General features: G+C 48.0%; 1 protein-coding gene across 4 annotated transcripts in view; it reads right to left on the reverse strand.

Moving 5' to 3' along the window:
• Armh1 (armadillo like helical domain containing 1) overlaps positions 1–11,244 on the reverse strand; it is a 39,987-nt gene extending 28,743 nt beyond the window's left edge. For 3 of the 4 annotated variants that reach the window (XM_050131897.1, XM_050131896.1, XM_050131894.1), the window contains exon 1: positions 10,899–11,123. The gene's annotated coding sequence lies outside the window, so the exon portion shown is untranslated. The other variant, XM_050131895.1, reaches the window with a different exon arrangement.
• Between the last annotated feature and the right edge of the window lie 20 nt (positions 11,245–11,264).

The following is an 11,264-nucleotide window of genomic DNA, read 5'->3' on the forward strand; positions in this document are numbered from 1 at the left end:
GTCAAACTGACCTTAAGAAGATGGGGACCCCAGAGTGGAGGGGATGAGACACCAGCATTAATCTTATCAGGATGAATTCTCATAGGGCCAGAACTCGAACGCTATCAGAGAAGCACCCAGCTATTCTGGGGTAGGAAACTCCAGGCAGGATGCTCCACAGGATGGAGCTCACTCTTCCCTTCTGTCCTCCTTTCCTTTCTCTTTGCTTTCCCTTCCTCTGAGAAGGAATGATGTTGCCTCGGCTGACCTCAAACATAAACTTCTTTTGCCTCAGCCTATTTGTGCCCAGCACACCTAACTTTAATTTTTACATGTGCAGGGAAGGCTGATCGAGTAGCTCTCTACAGGGTGTTGTGGGAAGCGAGAGCTGCAAGCAGGCTCGCCAGGGCCCTGGAGGCACTCCTGGAGAGGAACAGGAGGCTTGGAACCAGACTGGGCTCCAGTCTGTGAACTCAAAGCAACACGCTGCCTCTCCCCGCCTGCCTCCACAGGCGACAGTCATTCTCAGCTCTTCTGGTATTTTCTTCCGTGTTTCTAAATAACCAATGCACATACAACTTGTATGAGCTGACCTGTGTTTCCATCCCAAATCCCCACCATGACCTTGTTTGGAGGGAGGGTCTGTGTGTACACGCAAGTGCACGCCAGTGTGCAGATGTCGACAGTCTGCAGGCAAGGTGAACCTCGGATGCCATCCCTCAGATGCGGTCTCTTGCTCTCTCTCCCGGGTCTCACCAATGAGGCAAGGCTTGCTTTGCTGACTGACCAGAAGAATCATTTGTTTCTGCTGCATTACAAGAACGACAGCATGCCTGGCTTTCTCTTCCTTCTGGGTTTCCTCTGTCTCCTCTTTAAATGTGGACACCACGGATTGAAGTCAGGTCTTTATGCCTGTGAAGCGAACACTTTACCAACTGAGCTATCTCTCTGGCCCTGACGGGGTAGAGTGGGGTCATTAAAGTGCACCTTTGTTTAATATGAAGGTATTTTTACAAGAACAGGTCAGGGCTGGGTGTGGTGGCATATGTCTTTAATCCTAACTCTTGAGAAGCAGAGGCAGGTGGATCTTTGTGAGTTCAAAGCTAGTCTGGTCTACAGAGTGAGTTTCAGACCAGCCAGGGCTATATAGTGAGACTGTGTCACAAAAAACAAAAGAATGGTTGGGCGGTGGTGGCTCACGTCTTTAATCCCAACACTCGGGAGACAGAGGCAAGCAGAGCTCTGTGAGTTTGAGGCCAGCCTGGTCTACAAGAGCTAGTTCCAGGACAGCTAGGGCTATTACAAAGAGAAACCCTGCCTCTAAAAACAAAAAACAAACAAAAAAGAGTATCCTGTGCTTGTCACCTCTGAGCCATGGCTCCACCTCCATTCCTGTTGTTTAACCTACCCAGCCCGTGGTTATTTGTCACGGTAGCCTCAGCAAACTGATACACTACTAATACTTGATTTATCAATCCTGGACAAAATTTATTATTTATCATTCTGGCGGATGAGGAATTAGTTCTCTTGAAGCACTCCAACCCTCCCTTTCCTCGTGCCCATCCTCACAATATAATTTCCCACAATTTACAGTTAAATCAATAGTGTTTACATTATTGACCAAGTAAATAAACTCTTCAGCCAGGCAATAAAATACTATTACATTTTCTTTCCGTACGGCTTGGCTTTTACCAAGAGTCAATCATGACCGTTTCGCTTCAATCATTTAGTTCTAATTATCTGCAATGATTTTCCCCGCAAATGTTCCATATGTAGCAGTAGTTTTTTCTAAATGTTCAGCCCACAGCTGACTAGTGTCTGCTTCTCCCCGGAGGCCTGTGTCCACAGACCTCTTTCTCCTTCAGATGGGGCTGGGGACGCAGCCTGGTGTAGAAATACTGTCTTGGGGCTTCCTTCCGCCTCTCTTCATTGTAGCATGGCACACGGTGCTCTTTGATTCCCTCCCTTGTTTTACTGGGGCACGTTCTCTAGTGGCATCTGTAGGTGTGTCCCAGAAAATCTGCTAACACCTCCTCTGTTGGAGGCTACCCCTCATGGACAGCCTGGGTGTAATGACGCCATGCAACAAAGCCTCCCGTTTGCTTCCGCGAATAAGTCTGATGTCTTTCTGCTTCCTGCCTGAGCCCTGGTGGTGCTCCAATCCTGGACTTTAAAATCTTTTCTGCAACGGTGTGCTGGGGATGGAGCTCAGAAGTGGAGCACTGATCTGAGCATGCGTGAGCGCTGTTTGAATAGCCGGCCCTGGGGAGCCGGACACAGATAATAAGAGTCTTGAAGAGGCAAGACTGGAGGTGGGTACCAGCTCAGAAGTCATGCTCAGGGCACCAAGCGGAAGGCAGAGGCAGAACTGCGGCTCAGGAACAAACAGGACTGGCAACTGGCTGTGGAGGATGGAAGAAAGGGAGGAGCCAAGCAGGCTGACAGGGAACACAGGGCCCTTTAGACGGAACCCCCACCCACTTCTCCGTTTTTCTTTGCAGTGCTGGGAATGGAAGGTAGAGCCACTTTCAAGGCAGGCTAATACCATATCACTGAGATACACTTCATGTAGCCCAGGCTAGCCTCAACTTACTATGTAGCAAAGGATGACCCTGTACATGCTCACACACACCATACACACACAGGCGATAATAATAAAAAAATAAATTTTAAAAGAGGCCCCTACCTGACCCTATCACCATCCATGTTCATACAACTAGACCTCCAGTTCTCAATTTCCCAGGCCCTTCCAAGGCTCTCAATGCTGCCCTGACACCAGGAGCGACCAGCTTCCTTTTTGGCAAAACCCTCGGGCCACTTTGGGTTTTTTGTCTTTATGGTCCTTCCTTCACCTTTCTCCCTGGGCTGTCAAAATGAACCCTCCTCTCGCTGGAGGCTGAGCTCAAGGGTACAGGCTGGTTTCCCTGTCCCCGTGTCCCAGGGCAGGGTGGCATAAAATAGGTGTTTAACGAACGCCTGCTGGCTGATGAGAAACCAGCCAGCTCTTCTTTTGGTGGCTGCATCTGAATGTCCATGCTATGTAGGTACATAAAAACTACCACCTTCTCAAAGCCGCCCTGTGCAGAGTGGCGGAAGCTCCAGCCCAGGAGGCCAGTGCCTCCTGGCCTATGAGGTCTATGAGGCATTTTACTGCAACGACAGGGACAGCGAAGCCAGCCGTGGTGTCACCCTTGGACACTAAGAACAGGAACTTGGTGCCATGAACGGTCAGTTAAATTGTAATTGGGGAGAGCTGTTCTTCTGAAAACCATAATGTTCTTTAGTTGCAGCCAAATGGCATCCAAGAAGGGGAGAAAAAAAAATTTGAAACATCAAAGAAATCATTTTCAATTTGGTGCTCACAAGCAGAGATTCTAACGATCATAGAAATGAGAAGCAAACAAATTAGCACTAATGGAAAATGGCTTCTGGAAAAGAGGATTTAATTTATAGTCAGCCGATCGTGGCATGCAGCGGGCAATAAAAGTCAGCTTCAGCAGCTTGATCCGAACTGGAGCTCGCATGGCATGCCAGAGGAAAATGCCTGATGGCATCATGCTCACTGGAACCTCCTGTGAGTGGCAGCCAGTTACAATCGTCATTATTTTACCTTGGAGAGAAAATGGTGTGAGAAATCATAGTACATGAAATTAAAACCCAGATTAGAAACCTTCGTCCAAACCGTTTGTGGCCTTCTAACCTTGGCAAAGTCTCCTCCAGAAATGACCAGCCAACGTGCCTGTCTTCTTACCAGACCCGACTTCCACCTCCTCTCACCATCAGCGGTGACTAACAAGTGGGGGTCTTTTTTTGGTCTTGTTTTGTTTAGCAAGAAACAGGGTTTCTCTGTAACTTTGGTGCCTGTCCTGGAACTAGCTCTTGTAGACCAGGCTGGCCTCGAACTCACAGAGATCCGCCTGTCTCTGCCTCCCGAGTGCTGGGATTACAGGTGTGCGCCACCACCACGCGGCTTATTAGTGGGGTCTTATTCACAAATCATTCTGACGATAGCTGAAAGGTCCTTCAAGCAAGCAAACCAAAATCACAAAATTTCAAAATCCAGCTCCCAAGTGAAGTCAGAGGTCCTTAGCCACAATCAAAAGGAAGCTACCAACTATCAACAACTAAGAGAAGCCAGGCCTGTAACCCCAGCACCTGGGAGACTGAGGCAGGAGAACCACCGCAAACTCGAGGCTACTCTGGGCTATGTAGCAAGTACCAGGCCATCCAGGACAACACAGCAAGATCCTGTCTCAAAAACACAAACCAAACCAAATAAACAAATAACAAACAAAAAAGAGCTCACGCTCTCTTGTTCCTAGATAAAATTTCCCAGAGAGCTCCGCTTGCCAGTTCCTTCCTCGAAATTCATAAAGCACATCTATAAAAGCAAGAAACCGCTGAGACATGGTTATCAGCCTGGCTCACACTCCCCAGGTCCCTCAGAGACAAGGAGGTCACCGGCTCCCATTCCTGGGGGTTTCACAGGGCAGAATGAAACAGGGCCTTCCCCTTGGAGTTGGCTCCCTTCCTCACTCTCAGCCTTTATGCAGAGATAAAGTCATGTGCGCCGGCTGCTTTTATGTCAACTTGACACAAGCTAGAGACATCTGAGAGGAGGGAATCTCAGTTGAGAAAAGGCCTCCCTAAAACCCAGCTGTAAAGTATTTTCTTAATTTGTGATTGATGCAGGAAGGCCCAACCCACTGTGGGAGGGGCCATCCCCGGGTCAATGGTCCTGGGTACCATAAGAAAGCAGGATGAGCAAGCCAAAAAGAACTGCCCCTCCGTGGCTCCTGCATTAGCTTCTGCCACTAGGTTCTTGTCCTGTGTGAGTTCCTGCCCTCACTGCTTTTGATGATGAAGTGTTATACGGAACTGTGAGTGAAATAAACCTTTTCCTCCCCAAGTTGCTTTTGGTCATGCTGTTTCATCACAGCAATGATAACCCTGACGAAGCCATTGTGTGTCACTCAAAGACGGAAATATACTTTGAGAAACATGTTCAGAAATGGGTCACAGACTATATGGTATGGCCTGATGCTACTAGGCTCCAAATCTGTATAGCATGCTACCACACTAGCCGTAGGAAATGTAACACACGAATTGTTGCATATCTGAACATTGAAAGGCACGGTGAAAATATGCAAAGGGTTGGAGAGATGGTCCCGCAGCCAAAAGCCCTTTTCCGAGGATCTGAGTTCAGTTTCCAGTACCCACGAGGTGGCTAGTTACCATCCAGAACTCCAGTTCAGGAGATGGATGACCTTCTGACTTCTGCAGGCACCAGACATACATTTTTTCCGACTCTTTTTAAAGACAGAGACTCATATAGCCCAGGCTTGCCTCAGACTCCCTATGTGGGGGAGGATGACCGTGAATTTTCTTTGCACAGTGTATTTGTGGTGTGTTCATGCATGTTTGCATGTATGTGGGTATGTGTATGTGGTGACGCTGAGTGTCTTTTTTATTGCTCCCCACTTTATTGAAACAGGGTTTCTCGATGAACTGAGAGCTTGCCACTTCTGGATAGTATACCTGGCCAGGTTCCCTCAGGAATTCTGGGTAGTATACCTGGCTAGGTTCCCCCAGGAATTCTGGGTAGTATACCTGGCCAAGTTCCCCCAGGAATTCTGGGTAGTATACCTGGCCAGGTTCCCCCAGGAATTCTGGGTAGTATACCTGGCCAGGTTTCCACAGGAATTCTGGATAGTATACCTGGCCAGGTTCCCCCAGGAATTCTGAATAGTATACCTGGCCAGGTTCCCCCAGGAATTCTGGGTAGTATACCTGGCCAGGTTCTCCTGGAATTCTGGGTAGTATACCTGGCCGGGTTCCCCCAGGAATTCCATCTCTGTTCCCCTAGTGCTCAGGCTACAAGCGCTTGCTATGCCTGAACAATTTCTGTGGGTTCCAGGGATCTGAACTCCAGGGCTTAAACCTACCTGTACAGTCAGCACATTATCTGCTGAGCCATTTCTCCAGCCTGATGATCTGGGACTTGAAAAAAAATGACTTATTTCTATTTTATGTACATTGGTGTTTCGCCATGGGCATTGGGCCCCTGAAGCAGGAGTTACAGACAGTTGTGAGCTGCCATGTGGGTGTTGGGAATTGAACCCAGGTCAATGGGTTCAGAAGAAGCAGTCAGCGCTCTTAACCACTGAGCCATCTCTCCAGCCCCGATTTGGAATGTTTGCTCCTCCTGCCTTTACCTCCAAGAGTGCAAGGATTATAGATAGACTTGGTCCACCATGCCCAGTTTATAGGGTTCTGGGACCCAGAGCTTCGTGCATACTAGGCAAACACTCTATCACTGAGCTACAACCTCAGCCCTGTATGCGCCTTTTCTTTTCTTCTCCTTCCGTGCTCCCCCATCTGTGTGTGTTAGAAGCATGTATGTGCCAGTCACATGTCTGCGCTCTCAAAGGCTTTATTCCCTTGAGCCAGGGTCTCGCACTAAACCTGGAAGTAGGTGGTGGACAGCAAGCCCCAGCAATCCTCCTGTCTCTGCCCTGCACTGTGCTGGAGAGTGGCTACTCCAGCTTCTTAATGGATTCTTAGGATTCAACCTCAGGTCCTCAAGCTTGTACAGCAAGCATTCTTTCCCAGGGAGCCGAGTCTCTCCCATCCCTCTATATGCCTTCTCCATTAAAAAATTGCTTTTGAGGGCTGGAAAGATGGATTAGTGGGTAAAGGTGCTTGTGGCATAAGCTTGGAGACCTGAGTTCAAGTCCCAGAACCAACAGGAATGTGCAAGCAGAGAACCAACTCCACAGAATTGTCCCATGACCTCCACAAATGCACCAGAACATATGTGTGCCCACACATACATAATCACACATGCTAATAATAATAAATTTTAAAACTTGTGAGACCTGTGATCCTCCTGCCTAGCCTCTGGAATCCTAGGATTACAGCCGTGTTAGTTCAAATGTGTGCACACACTCACACTTATGCCCGGGCCTGCACAGGTTTGGGATCATCATTATCATTCTCCCACGTCACCTTGAATCCCCATCTCCGGGACAGGAAGACCATGGAGCTGCCACCCTCAATGGCTCAGAGCCTTCTGGAATCCCTTCTGAGAGACCCACTTGAAGTTCTTCCCCACTAGGAATTAGTCTCGTCAGAGAGGTGTCCAATCTGGTCTTTCTCTAACAGATCCGCAGATAATGCAAGCCTCGCAGGGCTGTGGTTTTCACATGAGACAGGCTGGCTTGGATTTTTGTACACCAGGCTGGACTTGAACTCATAGAAATTCTTTGGCCTCAACCTCCCAAGTGAACTTCCATCCTGGTTCACACTTTCTCTTTAAGTGGTGCTGGGGGATTGAACTTAGGACCTTGCACACACTAGACAAGTAAGTACTCTGCCACTGAGCTATGGCTTTAGCCCTGTGTTTTCAAAGCTTCAAAGGAACGCTTGGAACCTGTCAAGACCTCAGCTAAACCCTTTCCTGTGAATTTACTTGGGGGCTGTGTCAGTAACTTGTCTTGTTACCACGGCAAAATGCCTGACATAGGTGACTTAAGGAAGGGATGGCTTATTTTGGCTCCCAGTCTGCGGGTACAGTCCATCACAAAGGGGAAGCCACAGAAGCAGGAGCTGCAGGCGACACTCACGGTGAGGAAACAGACAGTGCTGGGCTATCATATCATCTGGATTTCTGTTTTATTCAGTCCAGGATCCCAGGCCATTGAGTGGGTACTGTGCACAGTCAGGATAGGTCTTGTTTTGATGAATTTAATCCTGACAGTCCCTTACAGGCATATCCAGAAACTAACCTCTAATCTAGGTAATTCTTTGTGAGTGTGTGTGTGTGCATGGTTGTTTTGGCACAGCGTTTCTCTGTGTAGCTTTGGTGCCTGTTCTGGAACTTTCTCCATGAGCCAGGCTGACCTTGAACTCACAGCGATCCACCTGCCTCTGCCTCCCAGGTGCCAATATTAAAGACCTGCCTCATCACAATCGTACTTAAGCTATGTTTTCATCATGTGCTAAGAATTTTCAGCTCCTAGTCAGCTGCAGTGCTCATGCCTGGAGCCCAGCCTTCGGGAGGCTGAGATGAGAGGCTCAGCGCAAGCTTGAGGCTAGCCTGGACTACCAGAAAGTTTCAGGATAGCTAAGGTTACAGGAGGAAACACTGCCTCAAAAGGTAAAAACAAAAACATCAAAGAAGAGAAAATTTCAGTTCTATTACTCAGATCCTATGGCTTACTGTCTACATGAACATACAAACATCGGCAGTGCAGAACGCTCCACATTCCTCCTTCCCAGACTCACTCTGCCGTAATTCTGTTCCCAGAGCTATTCTCCAGCTCTCCTGAAAAACACAGCTCAGATTTCCTTACACTCTCCTCTTCTTCTCCTTACCCCTCCCAAGGCTTCACAGACACACTCCCCCACTCTCCTCACCCCTCCCAAGGTTTCACAGACACACTCTCCCCCAACCCCTTCCAAGGCTTCACAGACACACTTCCCCGACCTTCCCTAGGCTTCACCCCTCCCATTAACCCTCATCTTCCTTTCCTGTCGTTCTTCCTCTTCTGGTTTCCTCACTCTGCCCTTGGCAATTCTTCCTCCATTCTCAGCAGCCTCACAGCCACTCTGCCCAGCTCTGAAGTGTCCTGGGCCCTGCAAAGCTGTCATTGTTGGTGGCCTCTTATATCCTCACATCCCAAGGATTGAGAGGGGTAACTGGTGTCTCTTCACTAAAGCCCAACCAAGTTTCTTGTCCTATATCCTTATTTAAAACCCCCTGATACTTTAAGGGTGAGGCCACTCATCTGTATGTACCTTTGACCCTTGTGCTGGCATCTAGAGACACCAAAAGACCTGTTTTATTTATCAAGGATAAATAGCTAAGGGGCTATGAGATGGCTCAGTGGGTAAAGGGGCTTGCTGGCAAGACTAGTGGCCTGAGTTCAATCCCCAGAACCCACAAAGTGGAAGGAAAGAACCAAAACCTGTAAGTTGTCCTCTGACTCCCACATGCGCACAAATGAATAAAGAGTAACTTATTTTATTTTGTTAGTATTTTGAGATAGGGTCTCACTATATAGCCTTAACTGACTATGTAGACCAACCTGATCTCAAACTTACAGAGATCCATATGCCTCCATCTCCCGAGTGCTGGGATTGAAAGGTGTGTGCCACAATACTCAGCTAAAATGTAATTTAAGAAAATGATTAAGCCAGGTGGTGGTGGCACACACCTTTAATCCCAGCACTTGGGAGGCAGCGACAGGTGGGTCTCCATGAGTTCGAGGCCAGCCTGGTCTACCAATTGAGTTCCAGGACAGGCTCCAAAGCTACAGAGAAACCCTGTCTCAACAGAACAAAAAGCAAAAAAAAAAAAAAAAAAAAAAAAAAAAAAAAAAAAAAAAAAAAAAAAAAAAAAAAAGAAAGAAAGAAAGAAAGAAAGATGATGATTAAGCTAGGCATGGTAGCAACCAAACAAAGGATTAATATCTTACTCACAGCTATGTTCTTCCCACCCATGCCCTCTCAAGGTCTGCTGCCACTGACCAGAGGGATCCAATGTCAGCATCTTGATTGTCCCCTGGTCTCCATGGGAGCTGGCTGATGGCTCAAAAGAAAGGTTGCTACATTAGCCTCAGGCAGATTTTTTGGACAAGGGCAGAAAGCAGCTACGTTCTCTGCCAAAACATCACAAGAATGGTTGCTAGGCCGCACACCAAGGTTCTTCTCTTCTATAACCTCCTGAGCCGGGTCGTCATGAGCTACACTGCTCTCGGCACCATTGTCTTCCATACCCCTGCTAGGATGGCCCACTAAGCTCCAACCTCTTGCTTTCCTTCAATAGCTTTCCTCATCTAAAATCCACGCTCTCCCCACCAGCAGCAAGGTCAGGCCTCTCAGCAATACCAGTACTGCTCCCTGGTACCAACTTCTCTCTTACTCAATGTTCCATTGCTGTAAAGAGACCATGACCATGGCAGCTCTTGTAAAGGAAAGCACTTAATTGGGGCTGGCTTACAGTTCAGAGGTTAGTTCACCATCAGCATGGCAGGGAATGTGGGGGTGTGCAAGCAGACACGGTGCTGGAGAAGTAGCTGAGAGTTCTGCATCTGGATCCACCACACTGGGAGTCTTTATCTCTCTCCACCCTTTTATTCCTTTGCATTTTTTGTTTTGTTTTGTTTTGTTTTGTTTTAGAGACAGGGTATCTCTGTGTAGCCCCGGCCGTCCTGGAACTCGCTCTGGCTTCAAACTCACAGAGATCCTTTATATTCTTTTTCATATTAATTTGTTATTACTGTGTAGATTTTACCTGGGTCCTGGACATTCAAGCTGGTTCCTCATGCTCAGCTGGGAAACACTTTACTGGCTAAGTCATCTCCCCAGCCACCCCTCAACTGTATTAAGTGAGATTTTAAAAATTTTCAGCTGTGAGTTCTTACCTTTCTTTTCTTCAAAAGCCTTTCAAGACCCAGCTCCACAACTGCCCTGTTGTCATAAATGCTACTTCTCTTGGGGACTGAGCTCCTCCAATCCTTACTCTTCTAAAGTATTTATCCTCCCCCATCGGATTGGAGGGGATGCATGAGCGGTTCTTTCTTCTCTCCCAATAGGACCATAAGGACCAAGGCAGTGGTTCTCGACCTTCCTAATGCTGAGACCCTTTAATACAGTTCCTCATGCTGTGGTGACCCCAATCACAAAATCATTCCGTTCCTACTTCATAACGGCAAATTTGCCACTGTTATGAATCATAATGCAAATATCTGATACGAGGGGTCGCGACCCACAGGCTGAGAACCGCTGGACCAAAGGTTGTCGCTCACTAACGCCCAAAGGTTTGGATGTTGCCCAGTCTCTGGTACATACAGCTGTTCAGTAAATATTTACTAAATGCAAGAAGGCTGTATCCTTTCTAAGCTACTAGTTATTACCTGAAGACCCCTTCCCAGTCAGGCAGCTAGTCTCCCAGGAGTGGGAGGATCGGGTCGGCACGCGCCGCCTACGCGGTTTTATTCGTTTTTCTGCCTTCAGCCAGTGAACTGCTGCTGGTGATTCAGGTAGACGTAGTTAGATGTGCAAGTCCAAGTTTTTTTAGCAGGTACGAGAAAACAAAGTTCTGAGGACGCCCCGTAACACTTCAACTCTTCCCACCTACTCTTACCTCTCTTACCTTCCCAGGAGGGTGGGGACGCTCCGAGAGCCAGGCCCCGCTGACCAATGCTCGATCTGGATCAAGAGAGACAGCCAATTGCTGTGGGCCAAAGACAGGAGGGGAGGAGCGTGGTTGCTAGGGTCAG

This window comes from Alexandromys fortis, unplaced genomic scaffold (assembly GCF_014885135.2).
Source record: "Alexandromys fortis isolate MF-2015 unplaced genomic scaffold, M_Fortis_MF-2015_v1.1 scaffold_302, whole genome shotgun sequence".
In the NCBI taxonomy this organism is placed as follows: Eukaryota; Metazoa; Chordata; class Mammalia; order Rodentia; family Cricetidae; genus Alexandromys; species Alexandromys fortis.